General features: G+C 40.1%; 1 protein-coding gene and 1 non-coding gene across 2 annotated transcripts in view; one reads left to right on the top strand and one right to left on the bottom strand.

Annotated features, from left to right (window-relative positions):
- ITSN1 (intersectin 1) overlaps positions 1-24,933 on the bottom strand; it is a 159,829-nt gene that overhangs the window by 120,983 nt on the left and 13,913 nt on the right. The window lies entirely within an intron of this gene.
- On the top strand, positions 885-1,011 carry LOC148092972 (small nucleolar RNA SNORA44). The gene has a single exon (XR_015714710.1). It is a non-coding gene; the product is annotated as a small nucleolar RNA SNORA44 (small nucleolar RNA).

The following is a 24,933-nucleotide window of genomic DNA, read 5'->3' as shown; positions in this document are numbered from 1 at the left end:
TTGCATGACCTGGATTAATTAACAGACAGACTTGTGCACAGGGGGAAGAAAGAGTAAACATTTTAAGTGCCTCACCCTTCAATTTAACAATTTTAACTTCAGTTGCTCAAGGGTTATCAAGCCGCCACTGTCAACAAAACAAAATAGCCTTTACTTTAATTTATTTATTTTTAAATATACCCTTTACTTTTACATAGGTTTTTTTGTTTTGTTTTGTTTTTTTTAAGTGATATTACCTGGAATCAAATGGCATCTTAAAGCTCTACTCCCAGAATCAGAGATAATGGTCTATCCCAGGAGTGGGAAATGTCCAGCTCGCTAGCCATACTGGTCTGGCCCTGCAAGGCAACCACAGGTGGGACTCGAAACTCAATAAATCTAGGAGCTTTTTTCATAATTTTTAAGTTGATAATTTTGTATGGTCCTCGAATGATGTTATAAATATCCAAATGGCCCCTGACAGAAAAAAGGCTCCCCACCCCTGGTCTACACTCTGCCAAAATTACACAGTCAGCTTCGGTGAGGACTTACTGGCATCACCTTTGCTGTTAAGGATTTACAATGAACTCACAGAACTCAACAGCAAAAGAAAAAATAACACAAATGAGCAAATAAAAAATGAGCAAAGGACCTGAACAGACATTTTTTTCAAATAAGACATAAATGGCCAACAGGTACATGAAAAAATGCTCAACATCACTACTGCAAAACCACAATGAGATATCACCTCACACCTGTTAGGGTGGCTATTATAAAAAAGACAGGAGGTAACAAATGCAAGGATGTGGAGAAAAGGGAACCCCTGTGCACTGCTGATGGGAATGTAAACTGCTACAACCACAATGGCAAACAGTACAGAGGTTCTTCAAAAAAATGAAAACAGGTGGCGTGTTTGCAAGGGCTGCGGCTGGTTATAGCCATAGGATCTCCAACTGCATGCAGAAGCAACCTGGAGAGAAGACAGCTCAGGTCAGCATAACACCTGCAACTGTCACTCGCCTTCCTGTAATATATATTAAGAAAATACAACTACCATATGATCCTGCAATCTCACTTCTGAGCACACATCCAAAGGAAATGAGATCACTATCTCAGAGGGACATGCGCACTCCAGGGTTCGCGGCAGCGTTATCCACAATGGCCAAGACATGAAAACAAACTAAGTGTCTGCTAACAGGTACACAGAGGAAGAAAATGTGTGTACATATACAATACAACTCCCCAGCCATTAAAAAAGGAAATCCTGCCTCTTACGACACGGGTGAACCTGGAGGACACTATGCTAAGTGAAATAAGCCAGACACAGAAAGGAAAACACTGTATAATCTCAGTTATATGTGGAATCAAAAAAAGTCGAACTTGTAGAACCAGCAAATAAAATGGTGCCTGCCACAAGCTGGAAGGCGGAGGGAATGAGGAGACGTTGGTCAAAAGATACAAACAGTTACGAGATGAGTAAGCTCTGAGAATCTAAGGTGCAGCATGGTGACAAAAGTTAATAATACTGTACTGTATACCTGATATTTTCTAAAAGAAGAGGTCTTGAGTGGTCTCATCACACATTCACACACACATAAAATGGTAACCCTGTGAGGTGTGGATGTGTGAACTAGCTCTACTGTGGCCATCATTTCATAATGTGTACATGCATTAAATCATGCTGTACACCCTAAATGTATATAGCTTTTATTTGTCTATGATGCTTTAAAAAACTGGGGAGGGGGGTTTACAATTAGATAGGGGACAGAAATGCACATCAAAGAAAGTGTGTGTGTGTATGTGTACACAGAAAGAGCCATTAGCAGCAAACAATGTAAAATGCAAGCAACAAATAATTAACTAAAACTTTATTAAATGCTTGCTAATACATTTGAGCTATACTAGCCAATTCTATTAACCCTATGAGCTAAGTAATATTACTAACCCATCTTTCAGATGTGGAAGCTAAGGCAACAGTTTACACAATTAGTAAATGGTAGAAGAGGACATCAGTCTTTCAGTATGAAGAAATTCACTGAACACTCATGAAGCACAGTAGTTAGCCTGGTAAACCAACTAGGGTGAACTGGGGAATGGGGAGCGAGAGGATACTGTTCCAAGCAATGAAAGCGCTAGAAACAAAAAGGAGACAAAGAGAAACCAAGTTTGTTTGTTTTAAGTGTCAGCAGACACAGAGGAAACTGAATGGGAGAAATAAGTTTAAGCATTTTGACATATAAGTCCGAAGAGCTTTTACTTCTTATATGAAAAAGCAAAGCTTCCTTTAGTGTAAGTAAGCATTTATCAAACGGAAGTAGAAAGTCATATATATATGACAAATATATATATATTTGACATCTTACAGAAAGCCCAGGGCAATAAAAAGAAAAGGAAAGAAAAGATAAAATAAAGTGAATGAAGGCAGAAATTCCACGCATATGATGAGATTGAAACAGGGTAAGGTAGGTCACCTATGCTAAAAACAAACAACACAGGGACTTGCCCAGAGCAAAGCAGAGAAGGGCAACTCTCTCTGGGGTCCCTGGCCCTACTGCCTGGGAAGAAGTAAGGAGGCAGGACCACTGCCCAGGAGGAGGGTGGGAAGACTAGCAGCAAGGAGCTGATATAATGTTGGGGGGAGGTTGCTGAATTGGAGTTCTTACAGGCAGAAAAGGCAGCCCTCCCACCAGCTTGGGATTTATATTTCTGTTTAGTCTTTTCCCTATAAATATACAACTGTTTCTCTCTTTTGCACTCTAAGTTATAATGCATAATTTCCCCAAGTTCTTAAGACCTTTTATAAACATTAATTTTTAGAGTAAGGTAAACACCCCTATACTTACATATAAAAACTAGAAAAACAGACAGACTATATACTGAGCAATCAAGAGACAGGGAAACAGCAGTACTTTTTAAAAGTTTGGGTAAATGTTAGGATCTTTAAGCCAAAAGCTAGGATGTTTGAGAAGTCTTTCATCTTCCTTCACTTCAGCTTCAGGAAGGAGAGCCAATTATAGAAAGCTAAAGGAACGCTGATCCTTAATTTCAGCATTTACATTAAAATCGCAAATGTTGATGTATTTAAAGAAAACCTCTAAAAATGTGTATTTATAAAACTATGTGAGATGAAATGAGGAAATTCAAATATATAATCACCCACAGAAAAGGAATCTTCACAATTATGTAATTCAAATAATTAGCAGGTTTCTAATACACCAAAACAGGGCTAGTTTAGAATTAATGACCTAAAGACCAAGAGAGATCATGAACATGCATTATGTTTTTCACTTAATTATTGACCATTCACTCTCACATAAATCCTATAATCCTCTTACATAAATTAGAGACAAGCAAAGGTAACAGGAGCAGACAGGCCCAGCTGGATGTCACCACTGACCTATGCTGCTGCTCTCAGAGAACATGCGGTCCCAATACTAAGAGTGTCCTCTTGGTAGAGAAGGTATTTTGTCTCTTCCCAGATCATGGTGCCCTTTCCCAACATTCAGGATAATTTATTTATTTGAAATAGATTTTCATAGCATAAGATAATAAACTTTAAGTTCATTTCTTATAAAGAAATGCTTTTTAAAATTTTATTTTAAAGTTGCTCAATAGGTTTAGTTTTAGGTTAAAGAACCTACAGGGTTGGAGGTACAGACTAGAAAATTTAATGTCTAGAAATTTGGCATCAATAAAAGATTGAGAGGAAAGAAAGGAACAGAAATGTGAAAATGTGAGAGAAAATGAAAATATACATATATTTTAAACATCCTAAAGGATATTAAAAATACCCTCAATAACACTAAGATAAACCACACTCTAGTCATATCGTATTACTATATGACACTTCAGAGTTGTGATAGTCTGGATTTAGGTACAATTTTACCCATATTTACCCCTGAAAGAAAATAAAAATTAAAAGGAATCACCAAGCCCTGATCAGCGGTTAGAGCATCAGCCTGTGCACAGGAGGGTCTCCGGTTCAATTTCCAGTCACGGGCACATACCTGGCCTGGCCAGCCCAGTGTGGCTCAGAGGTTGAGCACTGACCTATATGATCCAGGAGATCATGGTTCAATTCCCAGTCAGGGCACATGCCCGGGTTTCGGGCTCGATCCCCAGCAGGGGGTGTGCAGGAGGCAGCCGATCAATGACTCTGATGATTGATGTTTCTATCTCTCCCTCTCCCTTCCTCTCTCTGAAATCAATAAAGACATGTTAAAAAAAAAAAAAAAAAGGCATATACCTGGGTTGCAGGTCCGACACACCCCCACCCCCCACCCCCGGTCTGGGCGTGTGTGGGAGGCAACCAATCCATGTGTCCCTGTCATGTCACTCTCCCTTCCGCTCCCTAAAAATCAATGGAAAAACACCCTCATTCTTGGGCGGGGATAAGAAAGGACTCACCCAACAACAACACTGCTGTCCCTGTATCTTTCCTTTTAAAGGCCTTAACGTCTCTAAAAATTCAAACTTTGAAAACCTTAAAGGAAAACTGAAGGAATCTCTCTTATTTAAGAAAAAGTCTGGAAGGAACAGAAACAACTAGAAGAGCCTGATGCTGCTTCACGCCCACTTCGCTCCTGTGAGGTTACACACAAGGACAGGAGGTACACAAAGCTCTTTTGAAACACAGAGAAGAGGTACTGAAAGCCAAGCAATAAAAGGACAAAGGAGCTGACAAACCCAAACATACAGCCAAGCTGATCAATGCCCAACTGTCATGTCTTAAGTCATGGGCCTCCCTCCGGTGTGGCTTCTCTCTGTGCTGCTGTCTGAGGTGGAGCGAGATGACCTGTAAGGGATGTACAGCCAGTTCACAAGTGAGAGATTTCTAAACTTCATGAAGGGTAAAGAACCCAACGAAAGAGAACCTTATGACTAAGTTCAAAGAGTCACTGTCAATGTTCTGTCCGAAAAACTGCAGTGAACATTGAAGCTGTCCTCTAAAAGAGAACAGGCACTCCCCCGGATTTCTGTTGTGGAGGGTGGGGGCGCAGGGGACAGAGGTGAGAGGGGACAGGTCCGGAATGACCAGTGGTGAGCAATCACTGTCAGGCCCAGCTGTCAGCACATCACCAGGCAACACTCACTGGCACTTCAGACGACGTGTCCACTTACTCCGGCTTACTTTCCACAAAGAAATGCCAGGATATCTACCTATGCAGCTCAGTAAACAGATTTTACCCTCAGTTGTTCTAAATCACCCTTACTTTAATATATGCAATAGGAAATACAATTCATCAGGCAGCAGAACAGAGCTACAATGTTGAAAAATCAGGCTTAGAAAACAAAAGGACAGGGAAGGAAGTTCTTATTTTAACAGTAAACGGAAATTAACTGGCCCCTCTATGATGCTTATTTCCACTTCTACACCAATTGCAAAGTAACACCTGAAAAGTAAGTCACTAACTAGAGTTTGTCTAACTTATTTAAGAAATCAGATTCTAACAGACTGCAGCTGCAGGTGGGATGAAGGTTTCCTTTTTTTTATTTATTAGGTTTTTATTGATTTCAGAGAGAGGAAGGGAGAGGGAGAGAGAGAGAAACATCAATGATGATAGAGTCACTGATCGCTGCCTCCTGCACGTCCCTGACTGGGGATCGAGCCCACAGCCTGGGCATGTGCCCTGACCGGGAATCAAATCGTGACCTCCTGGTTCATGGGTTGCTGCTTAACCATTGAGCCACACCAGCCGGGCTGAAGGTTTTCTTTAAATAAAAACTGAATTTTCCATACAAGGCACATGCACACTTAAAAGCAAACATTAAAATAAATTTGCATACTGCAGCACAAGAACTGGTATCACACTGTGTCTTAAGTCAACACAGTGTACTACTTTCTACTATCACCTCTACCTCTAGAAAATTAACTTGCACCCCTCTAAATACAGCCAGCAACCAACCTGGCATTATCAGTACATGTAGAGGAACAGTGGTCAAGGCTGGGCAGAGAGAAGTTTTAGAGAAAACATTTCGCTTTAGAAAAGAGGTCAAGAAACTACCCAGAAAGCACCAATTGTGCAAAACAAAACTGCAACACTAAAAAGAGCGGGAAAGCAGGAAGTCCTCCGGCCAGATTTTTAAGCCGACTCAACAAAAAGAGTGTAACAGCTGCAACTGTACAAATTAATGAGTCAACAGGTCACAGTAAATAAGAGATGAAACCCGTGCTATATAAAAACCACCATGTGCTAGAACTTATAACATATTCTACATTTGAGTATATCATCAAAATAAATCTGATAAATGCAAGCCCTGATAAAAACACACAACTGAGATCCCAGCAATATTTCACATCTCTGACACCCTCACAGACGTAGCGTCACAATGGACAGCAATAGCAGTCAGGCCCTCCTGTCTCATACAACCAACTCCCAATGCCAGCAAGTGGAAAATTCAAGGGAGATTGTGTTTTAATCTCTTAGGTTCTTTGCTAAAGACTTAAGAGTCTGAACAGTAGATAAATGAAATCTACATAGCTACATATTGATAATCTGATCCAACACTGACACTGGCTATCTCAGGCTACAGCTGATGATTACTTACCAATTGTAAAGAAAGGGGGAAGTCCAAGGCAGAGCCGTGCTGCCGAATCAATGAAGAGTCACAGAGTCATGAATGAGTGCAAAGGACAATGCAGTCATTAGCAAAAACCAGCTGCACCATGCTAGGGGACCTAGAGGACTTCTGTGCAGGACAATATTTATCACCACTGGAAGTTCTAGGACTAAGAAACCAAACAATGACATTAGCGTCACCAAAACACAGTACAGGCAGCCAAGGGGAAAGCAGGCTGTGTTCGAGGCTGGTTCAGATTTTAGTTTCAGCTCGTTCGACTGAGATACACTGAAATACATGGAAGCCTGAGGGGGGGAAAAAACTGAAAAGAATCTCAGTCATCATTTACTGAGGATTTCATTCAATTTTTAAAGTAGATCCGGCTGTAATGTTAAAACACAGAACGGAAGCTTGGAAGTTTCTGTAAAAATCACAAATGCACCGTGATCTGGAATAAAACTGAAAAAGGAAATCCCAGGTTTTCTCGATTTTGTATTTTTCTTAAAAAAGATTCAACTTCTCATAAGATGAAAACTTTGTAGAAGCCAATTTTTATACTCAAAATGTGGATTATAATTAATTTATCTAGAATTCCAATTTAGGCACACATCTGCACACTTTGAGGTGGCTGAATTTAATTCCAGTGTTGTGAAACCCAGTAGAGCTATTAAGTTTTACAATTCCAAAAAACATGCAAAAGATTTTTGAAATGATAACTATTGTTACTGAAGGGAAGTAAAGTTAATGCACTTAATATGCAGTTCAGATTAATATTCATCTAGATGCGGACATTCCAAAACTAACCTTTTATTCCCTCTCTGACAAAGCTCTTCTTATTTCCTTTATACACCAACTTTTGAAATGAATCTTACAAAGTTTTTGACAAAAGGAAATTTTACTTGGGAATTTGAACCAATTTACTTGTCAACCCAAGATGAAACACCACAAAGGAATGAAGACAGAACTCAAAATAAATAAGTTTATTATTGCAGATTTCCAATATTATAGCCGTATAGCAAAGAGAGCCCTCTCCCACGCTGCTGCTGGGAGGGGAACTGTTACAACTCCTATGAAGAGCAACATGACAATGTATGTGCCAAGACTAGGAAAAATCCCCTGTGCCCACATGCCTAATAACTCAACTCCTGGGAACCCACCCTAAGAAAAGAATCCAAAATGAAATGTGTATGTCCAAAGATGTTCACTGTGACTTTATTGTTACTGATTAAAAACTGAAATACTCTTAAATGTTCAACAGACTAGGAATAGTTAGGTAAATTGTGTTAGATCTATACAATGACGTGACATTTAAAAATGCTTATCAAAAGTACAGAACTTTATGCAAGGTATTATGTCTACCATATTTTTGTTTTTAAAAAATACAGCCCTGGCCGGGTGGCTCAGTTGGTTGGAGTGTCATCCCAAGCACCAAAAGGCTGCGGTACGATTCCTGGTCAAGGCACATACTTAGGTTGAGGGTTCGATCCCCAGTCAGGGTGCATACAAGAGGCAACTGATCCACATTTCTTTCCCCCCCCTTCCTCTCTCTCTAAAAATCAATAAAAATATAGTCAGGTGAGGATTAAAAAAAATTTTTTTTTAAGTACGCTGAAAGAAAATATACCAAATCATTAAAACATATATAAAGTGTTATAAATATTATGATTAACATTTAAACTTGTACAATTGATTCATAGTTACTGCTTTCATATACATTGTATCAAATGAGATTACCTTGCAATCCTCCACCTGCTGTGAAAGCCCAGATAAAAAAAGCTACCCACCTGAGTGTGAGAACAAGCCACTCTGCAGAATAACTAATGATGAGTGTGACTGCAATTAGGAGCTGTGTAGAACTACATAGGGAACAGCATTCTAGACTAAAGAACAGCATGAAGGGCACGCACAGAGCACCATATAACAGTACAAAATGCATCCAAGGAAGAGTGGGTAATTCTGAATGGCAGGAACATAACAGGGATGAGAGAACAGAAGAAATGCTGTACAGGGGACCGGAACCCAGGAGTGGAGGGCAGCCTCCACAACATCCTGTGATCTACAGAACCTTACCTTCATGCTGAAGGTCTTCCTCTTAATATAGACCTCTGAAGCAGCCACTATACAAGCTACTTAATTTTTCTTTTTCTTGGGCAACTGGGTAAAATCACACAAAAGTGGCTGTACTTCACTTACAACCAATTTGTAAAGCTTACAGGATAACACCCATATTTGAAGTTTTGCACAGAAACAGATTATTGGCTATTAAAATCACTTATGTTCAGAACATCTGAAATGCTAATTTTTATATTTTCTTCCTTCTGTGGGTATATTTCAATAGGTGAGATGCAGAAACCTGACTAAAAAATGCTATTGTGCTGAATATGTATCAAATGTAGAGCTGTTTATAGCTGAACAGTGACAGCAACTATTTGAAGTTCTAACAAAGCTGCTAGCATTTAAATGTCACTCTGCATTGCAACATGAGCATGCTGCTCCACTGGAAATCATGGGCTTCCACACAGTACTTACTGTAGCAAGACCATGAGTCACTCTAGAACAGGCAAACTCCTACTGATTCTCACAACGGGTTACCAAAATTAATTGAGCCATTACAGGCTGGGCACACAGTCCAGGGGGTGATCAAGAGTTTCAAGTCATCAGATGGAATGCATCCTGCAAGAGTCCAGCAAGCATCCAGCTCTGGTACTTGACTGGCTGTGGGCCTTCTGTGAGTTGCTTAGACTATTTCTAAGCTTGAGATTCTTTATCTACCAAATGCAGGTTATAACTGTATCTCACGTTAAAGGCTTAAGTGATAAAGACTCTCTCCATGACCAAACTTTAGTCTGAGGCCTGTTGTCAACTAGGCCTTGGCCTTGACCCCCGGCCTGTCTTCAGCCTGCCTAGCCAAGTTTTAGCGAGAATCCTGCTGAATCATACTCTGGATCTGATCAAGTTCCTCATCCCCAACCTTTGATATTTACACCCCAAATCCTGTTAGGTCAGTTTAGCAAAAATCCCCCCACCCTTGACGTCTCCTCTTGGCAATTTTCCACGCACGGGCCTCTTCACCCTGCTCCTGGCCTATACATCCCCACTTCTTGTACTCAGAGTTCATCCGATCTCTCTCCTCTATTACAACAGTCGTGAATGAAGTCTTCTTTACCATTTTAACAAGCGTCAGAACCATTTTTTCGTTAACAACAAGGAGAATTCAGTGAGTCTTCCTGTAGGTAAAACTCACAGAACAGTGTCTGGTGGATTTCCTCTGCTGTTCCCTGTGCATGCTCTAAGCCTAGAACTAGATCCACTGTAAACTGCCTGCTTACTCTGTTTCTTGGACAGGACCATGGTCCCTAAAGAGCAAGGACTTGTTTTTGAATTCCCAGAATCTATTACACGGTGTGACCCCATTATAGGCATACAAACAATGTGCACTGAATGAGTTTCAGAATGAATGAATGAAACAAGCATGAGAATTCCATGTGATCACCCTCCCACCTCCAGTAGTCACCTGCATAAACTGAGAACTAAACAAGGAGTCTTTTCCCAGTCAGATTCCTGCTACTGTGTAGTCCTACAAATTGAGGAACCAATTTCAATTCTCCAAAGTGGTAAACAACAAATTATGACTTTCAAAGTTGATTATGGTCCCCAAAATATTCCAAGGAATACAAGAGAAATGAGCTAGTTCCCTAAATCTCATGGTATTATAGTAGCCATGTAATCTGCAAATCAATTATCTGGAGTTCTCACAGAAATACATAAAACACAGTCCAACTGAGGAAGCTGAAGATTAAACATATGCCTTTTCAAGAAGAAAGCTATGAATTAAAACAGGTAATCACATTCCAGAAACTTGCTATTTTGGAAGCAGTTTTCAAAATGCTTAGAAGGTTCCTCTTTATCTGCACACAGCACAGTTTTGCTTAGAAACAGACTTCATTTAGTTGGCCTTAAAATCAAACAAATTCAGTTGAACATCAGAGGCTTTCTTGTTTATTTTACTTACTCAGTACCAAAGTATGTTATTACTGCTTCTTAAGGACCTTTAAAGCAAAGCAGTTATCACAGGATGCCAACTCAAGGTGTATGACATCAAACACTTCACAATCCACTGACAACTGGCCCTACCTATATATTTGGAATGCTGTCCTGACGACTGAGTCATCTCATTTGTTCATAAGAGCTAATTCATTTCCAAATGTAACAGAAACAACCCTTTGAGTAGGTCAACGTAATAATGTAACCAAGAAGTCCACCCTAAGAGAAAGAGAAAGAGTCCTATTCCCTGAAAAGCTACTACCCCAAACCCTTAGGCCCCACGCTCTATAAATTAGAAACATCAAAATTTATGTATGTCCCAGATCATCTCATTATGTGAGAAGCTCACACATATAAGCATCCCAATGAGACTGGAAAATTCTTAAACTACTATGTTTAAAATTCTTCAACCTAGCTAAGTATAAGGTTGACCAAATATTGTTAAGAACAAAAGAAAATGAATATTCTACAAAATATACCTGATGTGTGTCCTGAATTTTTTCCAAATAATTCAACCCAAACCAGATAAAGAAAACAATTTCACCCATAAACATACAATGGGAGCCCAGAAAAACTAGGGAGTCTACTGTCCCAGCTCCAGTCTCCGATCTGTTCGCTCTAGTTCACACCACATAATATGAAGGATCTCATTCTGACTTGATTAGACAGCACTAATCTCCCCTGCAGTAGTTAGCCAAGTAGATCACCCATCCTGAAATTTAAGATACAAAATAGCGGGGGGAAATAAGACAAAAATTGAGTTCAAGACAAACAGGCAGCAAGCAAACTGATTCAGACTCCCCAGCCACAGACAGTGAAATGCGTCACTGTGAACAGTAACTCAGTCCTGAAAGGGGAGAGGCCAGAAGGATACACAGGTGAACACTTAGCTCACTTCAACTTCTTGGTGTTAACTCAGCCATCTATCCAGACTCAACAACTAAAAATAGGGCACAGAACACTTTATAGTGCCCCAGCTACTAAAAACCTTAAGAGAACAAATTCAAAATATGTATCAGAAACTGTACCGAGAAAAGACAAAAAGCAATATGCTTCTAGTGTCAAAGCACAAATCAAGAAAAATGAGATGTTAACACCTTGCTTTTATTTATTTTTTATTTATTTTTAGAGAGAGAGAAAGGGAGAGGGGGAGAGAGAAAGAGAAACATTGATGTGAGAGTGAAACATCAGTTGGTTGCCTCCCATATACACCCCAACAGGGAAATAACCCAACAACCGGGTACGTCCCTGGCTGGGATTGAAATCTCAACCCTTCAGTGCACAGACGGATGATGCTCCAACCGACTGAGCCACACGGGCCGGGGCAATGACACCTTGTTTATAAATACCACCAACCTGTGAAGCAGCTCAAATATTTTTGCAAATTTAAAAAAAAAAAAATCTAATTGCAGTACTTCTAACTACACCCCCGTGAAAGAGGTAGAATACACACATAATTACTTCTGCTTAGCTACTGAGGAAAAACAGACACGTTATCACTGCAAATCAGATTCTTGGTCCAGCTCAATCCAGCACTCAGCATCCTGGAACATACAGCCAAGTCACCAATTACCCTATAAATTGTAACAAAGTAGAATATAAAAGTGAACCCGTTTTTTATGCTCAAGAGCTAAACTAAGAATTAACAAGGTAAAATTGGCATTAGTTTCCGAAGGAAAACACTTCACTTTATTTAATCTGTTGAACCTACTATTTTTAGAATTGAGAAACTGTTATGAGCATTATCAAAGCCACTTGAAATTTATAAATCATAGAGAAAAGTGAAAATTCTATTTCTCACACTGACCAATATAAGCCGACAGCTTGTGCCTCCTTCAAAGGACAAAAGGAATTCAGTTTAAAGTGCAAGGTCAAAGTATACAAAAGACACACTGGCCTGGGAAACTAATAGGTTTAACAACAAAGGATGAGTCAGCCAATACTTGCAGATCCCAGGTACTTGAAAGAAATTTTTATTTTGACTCAAAATAGGAATTAAATTATCCCACTGATGGCTAGGAAAAAAGATCACCTTTAAGTGTTTTATTTGTGCTTTCCAAGAGCTATTACAATGAGGCACCTCTAAAAGCTAGTATATTATTACAGCATTAAGGGGGACTTCCTAAATATACCCAATATATCTGACTTCCTCTCAATGCCAACTCTCAGTGAAATAATTCTTTCTTGCCTTCAATGCTATTTAGATAAGGCACAGCCAAGGCAGTTACAGGATGACTAAACCTGAACTTGCTACAGGAATTTCCAAACAGATAAGAACTTAAAACTTTGCAAATACGCCCTTATTTGAAAGACAAGAGAAACTTGAAGAAAGTATCCAGTGAAAATATGAGCTCCTTTCTTAAAAGGTAAGCTCTTCAATGCAGAGTCTGTCTCCTTATAAATTCTATTCAGTCCTAAGTGTCTGTGCTAATGCCAAGAGGGAAAATGGCTTCTACCGCAGTGATCAAAAGCAAGCCACCTGAATGAAATGATATGATGGCTGGAACTGGCTTCCAAATATCCCAGAGGGGGCCGGAGGGATAGATGAAACAGATTGCCAAGAGTTAACAGTTACTGACTGGAAAATGGATGTGGTTCTAGGAGCTTACTACTCCACCCCACCCCTGCCGCCCACTTTTGTATATGCTGAATTTTTAAAAATAAAAGGTTAAACAGAGAAAAAGAAAGCTAGTTTTAGAAAGTAAATGTCTCTCAATCAGCCTGTTTCTATAGGCTACCAACTCAGAAAAGTTTCTTAACTGAGAATTCAAAAGGAATACAGCAAGAATTTTTAAAATCCTTTGCTTTTAAAACAATTAGGATGATCCTACAGTGTTTCTGTTGCTTCCACAGGAGTAAAAGCCTGAATCAAGAAATTACCTGTCTCTAGATTAATGATTTCTCCTTTATATGTCACTGCAATTAAGCCTAATTTAAAAGAATGAATGTTCCCTTTTTTTTCTTTTCTTGGTAACAGATACTCTTTCTGAAATAATTAAAGGAAACTATGAGATACCCTAGGGCAACGGTTTCTACCCCAAAACCCAGGCTTTAGATAAAGCTGAGCACATTTTAAACTATCTTTTACATCAGTTTCTAAGAGCTAACCTTAGATTGAACTAAATTAAGCTAACTTTTAACAATTTACCTTAGTATATTAATAAATATTCCCATAAATTATGCTATTCCATATTTGGGGAAACCATTCTTTTGGATTGTGCTAAGAACTGCAGCAAAAAGACATCGGAAGCCCTGTCTTCTATTCAACAGAATCAGTGCTCTGATGAGCTCCGTCAAGGTCCCTGAGGTCTCCATAAATGACTAGAGACACCTGACAATCCAGATTAATGTCGGACCTGTGAGATGATCTTAAATGGACACTTTTCTCACAGGCAACAGATGTTAGATTAGATAAGTAGTCACATGGAAACTCAAAGTTCTTAAGAATCACATTTCTTTGAGACATTACAGCGCTCTACTAACAAAATTAATCAAAATGCTTTAAGAGAACGGGAAATTAAAACAAAATCAAGGCTGGGAAATGGAGACTAACTTGCGGGCTCACAGGCGTCTCTAACAGATGTTACAGGGCCTCCTCCCCTTTCTCCTCTTTGATTTGGGGGCTTACTCAGAGGCATCTGCTTCCATAGCAAACACGCCCATTATTTAAGCTGTTGTTCTGCACACATTCCTAACCTAACTGGCAGAGTGGATGTTTCTAAAAGGGATAGCAACTACCAACATTAAAACAGAGAAATTCATCAAAATTCAAAAGCTGGTGACTGTTCCATGTCAACACTGGCTATTTCAAACTATTTGGAACTTACATAAGTACAGGTCTCACTCAAAAGAGTTTAATAAACACTTTGGTTAATAGTGTCATCTCTGCTCTCACTTGTACAGCCTTGATCAGATCTTTTTGTAAAATGAACACAAAAGGTATCTTTTAGTAACACGTAAGGAATCCAATCTGTGCATTACAGGAGATAAACCAGGTCTCAGTTCTATATGGAGACAACAAATACTCGCCTTCACCTCAGCAGGGTGGCTCTGTGAACGCCAGAAGTCTCAAGTTCAGCCAGGTTTCCAAAGCTTGGAGGGAAGACGGTTAATGATACACAAGATGAAGGCATGGTGAACTTACACAACGGGCTGCTACCTAAAAATGATCCAACCTTAAGGAGGGTGCTCAGTGCAAGTTCAAGCAACGGCTAGGCTGAGCCTATCAATCACAAAAAGATAACAGGACTAAAATCAACTTATCAAGTTCCTGACATTGAGGTCATTTAAAAGACTGCAAATTCCAATATACAAAAAAGTTATGTCTTGAGTAAAAGAAGAAAAATACCAAGAACGAAAGAAAACGAGCTTGACTCTCCAGAGGCTGTCTGGTCTGAGAACCACCTTGACCCCTTGCTTTCCAGGCCTGCGTCCACCTTCCTTCCCTCAATCCTCTGCTCCTTTCCATCCCCTTCACAGTGAAGGAGGGAGTGAGAACAGGGTGTAACTTGAGGGGACAGACTGACTAGTTCTTATGGAGAAATCGAGGGGTGAAGGGAGAGAGAACAAGGGAAAGTTAAATTAGCCTTGTAGGACTCATCCATCACCTCTGACCCTTTCAATGGCTGACTCACAACCTTGTAAGTTAAGCAAGAGAGACTTCGCAAGGACGAAAGTGACTTCAATAGGACTATAAACACTGACAACCTTCAAAAACAATGAAGAAAGTCGAGGAGGAAATGCAGTGGGATATACAACAAACATCATCCACAGTGGTCCTGAGTAGCCAGAGAGAAGACCATCTTTTCTTTGCTAGTATTTAATGCAAATTTTTCAAATTTTCTACAGTAAATATGTAAGTTGCTAAGAAAAACAATTTTTGTATGGCAAAAATGACCAAGAGTATTTTCATTTTATATACAAAGGTGCAATTTATAGGAACTACTCTATAAAATTGTTTGAAACTAAGCTGCAAAAGAAACTAACGATCCATGTTTCTCTCCCTTCCTTTCTCTCTAAGATCAATAAACATAAACTCCAGTGAGGATTAAGAAAAGAAAATAGGCTGTTGTGAAAAGACAGCAAGCCAGGATAACAAGAATACACCTAAAATAAAAGACAGAGATTGAAAATAAAGGGATGGCTAAGGATCTACAAAAAAACACAAAAAGGAATAGTTACTACACTTAGTAAAATACCATTTCAAGGAAAAAGCTTTATGTGATTTAAAAAAAAAGAAATTTCATTTTCATAAAATATATAATCTACAATGAAAACAGTTGTAAAATTTTATACTCCAAATACTGTAATATGAAAACACATAAAGCAAAAACTAAAGACAATTTCTTTGTACCAACTGGTTAAAACTTAAAACACAACTGAAGTGAGTTTTTAATTAACAGAGTAGCTTAAAACTAAATTACTGAAATTGTCATAGAACAACTGTGACAAAAATCAATATTTAAAGCAGCAACCAGGTACATATCAGAGTCCCCATGCAGTGAGGAGTTTTAAAAGGAAGCAGAAGTCATAAACTAGAGTGTTTACACTTCAGTGGGCAACAAGGGAACACGAATCTATGCAATATATATAGATCACAGGAACATATGTTTATATGTATGAACAGCACACCTAGATCGTAAATATTTAAATATTTACACAAGAAAGCTGTACAAACGCTTTGGCTTGGGATTCAGGAAGGACTCTTTAAGAAGAGTAAATATAAAATAATATAATCTCATAATCTCCCTAATTATAGGATACAAACGATCTATGGTATGTAATTCAGTATGTAAAGAAAAGCACCCATGGCAGGAAATGTTTAAAGTCATTATGCTGTGCTCAGATTTGTCCCTTCCGGTTAAAAAGTCAGCAGCCACACCACCAATGTATTTATGAAGTAGAACACTCTGACAGCAGCATCAAGTTAAAATCTTTTCTTCCTCATATATCCTTAGAGTAAATTCTTTGAAGGAAATTCTCTTCAAACTTTTGTTAACCAAGAAAACTTTCTGTAAACAAAACCTTACACTGAAGCTCAAGACAGAAAGCTGAGCTGCCCTGATTAGAGTGGGGCTAGGGGCCATGGGGTGAGAACAGTTCTGCGAATGGCGGCGGAGCACCTACCCCAGTACTACCTGAGTCAGGTACCCTGCTAAGCGCAGGGAATTCAAAAGGGAGCAGAGTCTCTGCCCCCGGGGATCTTACATTCTAGAATGGGAGGAAAACAAATAAATATGACCATGCCACATACAAAGAACTGCTCCAAAAAGGTAAGGTAATAAGATAGAGCATGGCAGGAGGTGATATCTGGGGTTTCTCTGTGAGCCTGAGTAGTCAAGGAAAGCCTCTCTAAGAAGACATTCAGGGTAGTTTCTAGAAAGTTCTAGAGAAAGTTCAGCCAGTGTAAAGACCCAAAGAAAGAAAAGAACCTGGCCTGGCCTGGCCAGGTGGCTCAGTTGGCTGGAGTGTCATCTCATACACCCAAAAGGTTCCAGGTTCGATTCCCAGTCAGGGCACATACCTAGATTGAGGGTTCAATCCCCCATTGGGGCACACGGAGGCAACTAATCAATGTTTCTCTCTGCCCCTTCCTTTCTCTCTAAAATCAGTAAAAATGTCCTCGGTGAAGATTAAAAACAACAAAGGCAATAAAAAGAAAAGATCCTGAACAAGAACCAGAAAGAGGCCAGTTCAGCTGGGACACAGTCAACAAGGGGAGTATAGGAGGAGAGGAAACTGGGGAGGCAAGAGGCCAAGACCCCAAGAACCTCTTAAAGTGAGCCTTGGACTGTAAGTGCAGCGGGAATAACACGATCTGTTCACTGTGGAAGCTGCTGTGTGGAGCTGACTCCAGGCAGGCATAATGGAATCAAGAAAACCAGTGGGGAAGCTGTGGTGGACACGCATAAGAGTGAGGGACAGTGCCCGGACTATTTTAACAGTGGACATGATGAGATGTAGTCAGATTTGAGGTATATTTTGGACAGAAAGCCTACAGAGCTCAACAATGGAGTTCACATAAGGTGGGCAAAGAGGACCCAAGGGCAGTGTGAAGTCTGTGGCCTGGGCAATGGGTGGGTAACAGCACCATTCACTGAGATGGAAAGGTCTGGGGTGTGCGATGAGAGCGGCGAGGGCATCACGCAGCTGTTTGGCCATGTTAATTTTGAACAGCCTATCACTGGTGCCAAGAAGATCCGTCTAGTAGGTGCCTAGCGGACCATCTAAATCTGCAGTTCTTGGGAGAAGGTGGAGCTGGAGATACACTTGCTCAGCTTTGCCCTCCTTCCCCCCCAAGGCAAAGCCCTGAAGGCTCCTTGGAATTCCCAGTGCTCCTCAAAGCAGTGTGAAACTTAATGTTTATCTCCAACTTGCTACCTAAATTTGCCTAATGTTTGCACAGTGTGACCAAATAATTACATTTTAAGAAAATGTAAATAGCATTTGTTCACACTAGAATAAATTTATTTGCTCATACCAAAATAAATACATTGATTTAAAGTCTAGTGAAAAAATGAAACACTGAAAGTGTGCTACAAGAACATGTAGGTTAATATTTATAAAGCCTCAAAGAGAGACTTTCTCATTGTACACCATAGGCAGAAACCCTTAAAAATGAAAAATAACAGACGATAGGGAAGAGGGAGGCCTTAAATAATTCTATAAAAGAAAGATACAAGTATTTTTTAAAGCAAATGAAAAATTGGGAATAAACTTCTGAAGTTTATGACACAAGAAATTAATATCCCTTAGTGTAACGAGCTCACCTAAATTTTTAAAAAAGAAAATGTGACAGGGCAAGAGCAGAAATTCAAAAGACAAAAAATATAAACAAGCAATTAACACATAAAAAGAAGTGCTACGCTTCTTATCAGCAAAAGAACTGAATTAAAACAAGGAGATACTATTTTTCACCTATCAAGCTAGCAAATATTAAAATGGCAATGAGTGTAGACTTGGAGCCTCAGCAGCAATTACTAAGCCCTTTCTGGAGACAATCTGGTAAAATACATCAATAGCCTTAGATTTTACATGCTCTTTGTCCTGCCACGTCTACTTCAGGGAATTCATCCTAAGGGTGGGGACTGTGGGTCGTTGGAAAGGATTCGAGAACAAATTATGTTTTACAGATTAGGATACTCTGTACCTAAAAAAGGTGCTTCAGAATTTCATCTAATGACATGAAAAGATATTCCATAAAAAATCAGATTATAAAACTACATGGTCAGGATAATACATATCAACAGGTAAGTTCACATAAAGAGATAATAAAGCACAGGAATTAACAGTGGTTGTGTCTGGAGAGAAAGCATTTTTTTATCTGTTTCATTCATTCTATTGGGCCTATACTGTTTGATAATAAAAACTTCACTGGGGGAAAAACAAAAACAACACTCCTATGCATAAAAGAGATTCTGAATGAAAATTACCAAAAAATTAACAAAACATTTCTCTAAGTGGTAAAATATAATTTGGGGAAATTTTCCTGACTTCTGGAACAGAAATTTTTCTGTACTTACAACACTGTCCATTATGAATATACATCACCCTTAGTTTCAAAAAGGTAAAATGAACCCTTTTTTACATTAACTATCTCCAATTCTCTTGTTATCTTCATTTTAACAGCCATTACAAGGATTCACACAGAACTTTCAAAGTTTATGCCTATGTTTTCCTTCTCTTCATGTTCCAAAACCAGTTTTTCTTTATAATTCTAGTATCTCCCAAGCACAAAGGGGATTCTCCCGAAACACGCCAGGCCCAAACCTTTCTTCTTATTATAGGTCTTGACCTGCAGACCTGCAGCACCAGTATAAACAGGGAGCTTGTCTGAGATGCAAAGTGTGGGCCCCGCCCCAGGTGTAGTGAATTGGGGATAGGGGAGGCCCTCTAAAGAATCTGTTTTGTCATAATCCTCCAGGCTGTGCTGAAGCAGGCTCAAGTTGGAGAACCACTGTTTCAGCTTATATGTCTTCAGAATCCAAAACTCTCCTAAAAACAGTCAAATCATTTTTCAAATTATATATTTCAAAGTTCCAATTGTAACATATGAAATCATTCAAGGAGACTGAGCGACCACATCTTGAATCTTAACAGCTGAAAAACAAAACTGCCAAAGGTAAAAGAAAGAACACCAATGATAGAAAACCATACCTGTACAGATGTCTTAAAGGTGCCCACAAGTCCTAGAGACATCACTTCACCTTCCAGTCTCTGAGGTAAACAGACCTAGCTTCCTCAAGGAACACACTAAATGCAAACTCACTCAATTACACACGTCAAAGGCAGGGCTGCACAAGCAATCAACAGGATCCTGAGTAACAGCAATATTCAGGCCATATCTGGACATAAATACAGCAATCAGATGTGCTAAAAAGCTTCAGAAATAGCTTTATTTCAACTAATAAATTATCCCATTTGGGGCAAGATTTATTGAGGTTTGATGTTGTAATTTCAACTAATAAATTATCCCATTTGGGGCAAGATTTATTGAGGTTTGATGTTTGATCTAGTTATTTACCTGTGATGAAGGTATAACCATGACAGAAATAAAACTAAGTTTATTCACAGAACAACAACAAAAATGTTTGCCCTGTCTTTGTAAGATTAATGACCCCAGCCAGCACTGAGCTAGCGCTAGAGACAAAAAGGAGGCGGACAGCCATCCAGCCCTCCAGAAACCTACAGCCCACCTAAAATGAGCCTCCGCCCAAATAGGGATCTCCCTCCGCCAGGGGCAGGAAATTTACTTACATTATCTCTAGTACTTTATAACTATCTACTTGTTCTAGGGCTCTCTCTACCCTATGTCAGACTCTGCTCAAGTTAGCACCATTTTTAATGTTTAAAAGTGACATGAGCATGCATTTCTTTGCATGTAACATGAGACTGCTAATTTTACAATCAAATCAAGAATATAAATGATTTTGTTATGATAAAAAGAAGAGACATGAATTAGATAAAATCAAGTAGAATCAAGTCAAGTAAAACAAGTAGTTTATAAATGATCCCATTTTTTTAATGGGAAAAAATTATCTGTAAGAGAAAAATAACAAAAAAAGGCAAGGCGAACACAGAACAAAATATCAGTACTGCTTATGCTGGGTGGTGAATTTGCAGGCAATCTCCAACATTAAAAACATTTTTAACCCGCTGAGATTCCACTGATCAGTGGTTCTCAACAGGTATGCGCCAGTCCCAGTGGAGGGCTGGGGATGTGCGCAGTTGTGTGTCGTCACATTCACTGGGAGCACTGGCATTCAACAGGCCACTAGGAACAACTCCGTACAAGGAACTGTCCCATGTGGCTTTGCAATGTCTCCCCAGACGTTCATGCAGAGGAAAAACTCCATTTATAATCATCTGAGCTTAGAATCAAATTCCATTTTACATATAAATACAAAGGATTTTTTAAAAAGATTTTACTGTATGATCAATTTTTTCTAAAATGTTTTTATTGATTTCAGAGAGAGGAAGGGAGAGGGACAGAGAGACAGAAACATCAATAATGAGAGAGTCATTGATTGGCTCCGTCCTGCACGCCCCCCACTGGGGATCGAGCCCACAACCCAGGCACGTGCCCTGACCGGAACTCGAACTGTGACCTCCTGGTTCATAGGTTGAAGCTCAACCACTGAGCCATGCCGGCTGGGCAAGAGAGGACTGTTTTGCCCTGCTGGATGGCTCAGTTGGTTGGAATGTCATCACATACACCAAAAGGTTGTGGGTTCAATTCCTAGTCAGGGCATATACCTAGGATGCAGGTTCAATCCCTGGGCAGGGTGCGCATGGGAGACAGCCACTCGATGTTTCTCTCACATCAATGTCTCTCTCTCGCTCTTCCTTCCTCCCTTTCTAAAATCAATAAAAAATATCCTGGGGTGAGGCCCCACCCCTAGTTTCCATTTCACCCCAGCGTGGACCTTGTAGAAAGGGACGGGCCTGTGGAAGTAAGGCAGACAGCAGGACGAGGAACCAAAGATGGAGACGGAGACATCCTTCAGGGTGGATACAGGTCTCTTGGCAACATCCCTTCTAGCTCCAGGCTATGGATGGCTTACTCCTCTTGGCCAAGCACCTGCCCTCGCCTCAGTGACGACAAGCCTGGAGGAGCCCACGCCAAGGCAAAATGACTTTCTTAGAGAGGTGCTGACTTTTACTTTGATTGTTTGAACCCAAAGACCCCCATCACCAATATCTGTACTGAAAAGAACACCATGGCTCCAAATGTAGTAACTTCTGAGCATTAAAGACATAAAATGACTGCCCCCCCCAAACATCATTTGGCTTATAATTTATTTTTCCTCTACTTTCAAAAATGCATAACACAGGCACTTCATGCTTTATAATTATTATCATTATTATTATTACTAGCACATAACGCTTTTACTAAGACACTGGTTTTCTAACATTCTGGCCTTGAAACTACTACACTCTTTTGTTTAAAAATATTTTTTACTGATTTCAGAGAGAAAAAGGGAAAGGAAGAGAGAGAAACATCAATGATGAGAGGGCATCACTGATCAGCTGCCTCCTGGACACCCCCTGCTGGGGATCGACCCACCCCCTCCCCCCCGCAACCAGGGCATGTGCCCTGACAGGGAATCGAACCACGATCTCCTGGATCATAGGTCAAGGCTCAACTGCGAAGCCACGCTGGCAAGGCCTCTTTTACACTCTTAAAAATTACTGAGGATCCCAAAGAGCTTACCTTAGAAAACTTTTTAAAAGTAAATTTTTAAAAGAAACACAAATATAAGCACATAAACCATTAGCCATCAAAGGGATGTCATCAAATGTCATAGAGCTGCTGGAAAACTACACTGTGCACTTACAGAGAATGAGAGTAAAAGAGGGAAATAGCTGCCCTGGATGGTTTGGCTCAGTGGTTAGAGCATCAGCCCACAGACTGAAGGTGCCTGGGTTCAATTCTGGCCTAGGACAAGTATCTCGGTTGCAGGCTCTATCCCCGGCCTAGTTGGGGAGTGTGCAGGAGGCAACCAATCAGTGTGTCTCTCTCACATCGATGTTTCTCTCTCTCTCTCTCTCTCAAATCAGTAAAAATATATCCTCAGGTAAGGATAAAAATAAATAATAATAATAAACCTTGCCTGGCTGCCTAACCAAGGACTTTTTAGAAAATGCTCATAGCTACTTTCTGCTATGTCATTTTCAAGTTCTAACTCCCACGGTCTGCAAAAATCTTTAAGTAATTCTTGGTTCTAGAATTTGTGTCTAACCCTGTTTAGGAATATCACAAAGAAGTAATCCCCAAACCAGATGGGCAAGTGTCATTTTATCATTCCCTCTTAGATCTTTGCTAACATTTTTGAATCTGACAAAAAACTGTTCAGGATATTCTGACTCAGCAGTCTATTTCCAAGAGCATCTGGGTTGTATATTGACTGCAATTATAAGAGTTTACAGTTACCACCAAAGCCAGGGCCTAAAGGCCCATCTAACTCAAACCCATAATTTACAGAATAATTATATATTGGTTAATGGCTTTGTAAACTGAATCACAGACTCAAGAAGAAATCTAAAAGGTAATGTGTTTCATAATAAAACCAATATGAACAAAATTATTTGTGAGGACTAATTGCAGGCATAACTGCCGGAAACATCTAGCATGGGTGCAACTACCTAGAGTCATGGGACCTCAGAATTCGAAACTTCAGGCCATCTCTAGAACAATCTTTTATAAAAAACTCCTGCTCCTTCTAGAATTAAAAGGTAGACAACAGTGCTGAAATGTGTCTTCCTGAAAAATGCTCTTTTTTAAAAAAAAAATATCTTTACTGATTTCAGAGAGGAAGGGAGAGGGAAAGAGAGAAACATCAATGATGAGAGAATCATTGATCAGCTGCCTCCTGCACACCCCCTACTGGGGATCGAGCCCACAACCCAGGCATGTGCCCTGACCGGGAATCGAACCTTGATCTCCTGGATCAGAGGGTGATGCTCAACCGCTGAGCCACGCCAGGGGGGCAATAAATGCTCATTTATGTCAAATGGCACTTAACAATGTTAGAGTGCTCCTATTTACTTTTGTGGTAATGCAAGGATTGTTTTTATTTAAGTTCAGCCACTCAATATGTTGTTTGTGATGTTTTCATCACTACACAGGGTAGCAAATGTGAGGGGCTGTAACATTAGGATATTTCCCAGCTGGCTCACAGAGCTGTGGAACACAGATTTTCTGCTGGGATCTGTGAAAGTTCACACAGCTACTCAACATTCCTGTGGATCTGTGAAAGTTCACACAGGTACTCAACATTCCTGCGGAAGTGTAGGGTGATGGGTGTGGATCAGATAACACCAGAAGCATACTTTACTATAAGCTAAGCACAACTCTGTTCTCACCTCAAAGGTCACTAATCTGATGAACTCAACTGCATATAACACAGATGCTGGACAATACCAGGAGAGCTTCCTGACTAGGAAAACGGGTGTCATTCATATAGTTATTAAGGGAAATTAGTTGGTTCCTTGGGCTTGACCTAACTATAATGCCATTTCTAACAGAGCAGAAGGCTCCAAAATCTAGCCCACCATCTATTTGTTCAAATGTTTCATTCACTTAGGCTAAGAAGGTCCAACACATAAAACATTAGCATGAGTAAATTTAAATCACAAGAGGGCCATGAAACACTTTCCTGTTATGACAGGATTATGAAAGTAACTGTAAATCAGAGGGACCAAGAAATAGACGGAAAGAGGTAGAGTCAAAAGTTTGGGAGGGAGATGGGAATGGAGGGAAAAGTGACCGGTAGCTGGGGTGGGAACTTTCAGCTCAGTGATGTCAGTTGGCTTAGAAGGGTCAGACAAGGTGGGAGGCAGAAGGGGAGGGTGAAGGAATATCTAGGCTGAGGGAAATGAAATGTGAGGGTAAGTGGATGAGACAAAAGGACCGCATTTTGAGGTGCGGGTGACCAGAGTCAGGGAAGGTGAGGTACAGATGGAAGAGAAGAGGAAGAAACCAGACAGGTGGACAGGGGTGGCGCAGAAAGCGAACTTCAGACTGGGCGTGAAGTTTAGTTTTTAACCTGTTGGGCAGCAATTCTCAGTGTGGCCGTGGACCCCTACTGTTCCCATGACCCTTTCAGGAGGTCTGGAAGGTCAGAGTTATCATCAAAGTCATATTCTGACATTACGTTCCCTTCCGCTGTGTTTACACTGGGCTGCTACAAACACAGGGCGGGTAAGCTGCTGCCACCTTAGCGGCAGCACCCAATCGTACCGGCGGGCACTGGATTCTCCACCGCCACACACTCGTTACAAAAAGTTTCACTTCAGAATGTGCTTGGTGAGTCATCAGAAAGCATTCCTTCATTAAGTCTCAGCTCG

This window comes from Miniopterus natalensis, chromosome 6 (assembly GCF_054644295.1).
Source record: "Miniopterus natalensis isolate mMinNat1 chromosome 6, mMinNat1.hap1, whole genome shotgun sequence".
Taxonomy (NCBI): domain Eukaryota; kingdom Metazoa; phylum Chordata; class Mammalia; order Chiroptera; family Miniopteridae; genus Miniopterus; species Miniopterus natalensis.
The sequence above is the reverse complement of the archived record's forward strand: the minus strand, read 5'-3'. Positions and strand labels throughout refer to the sequence as shown.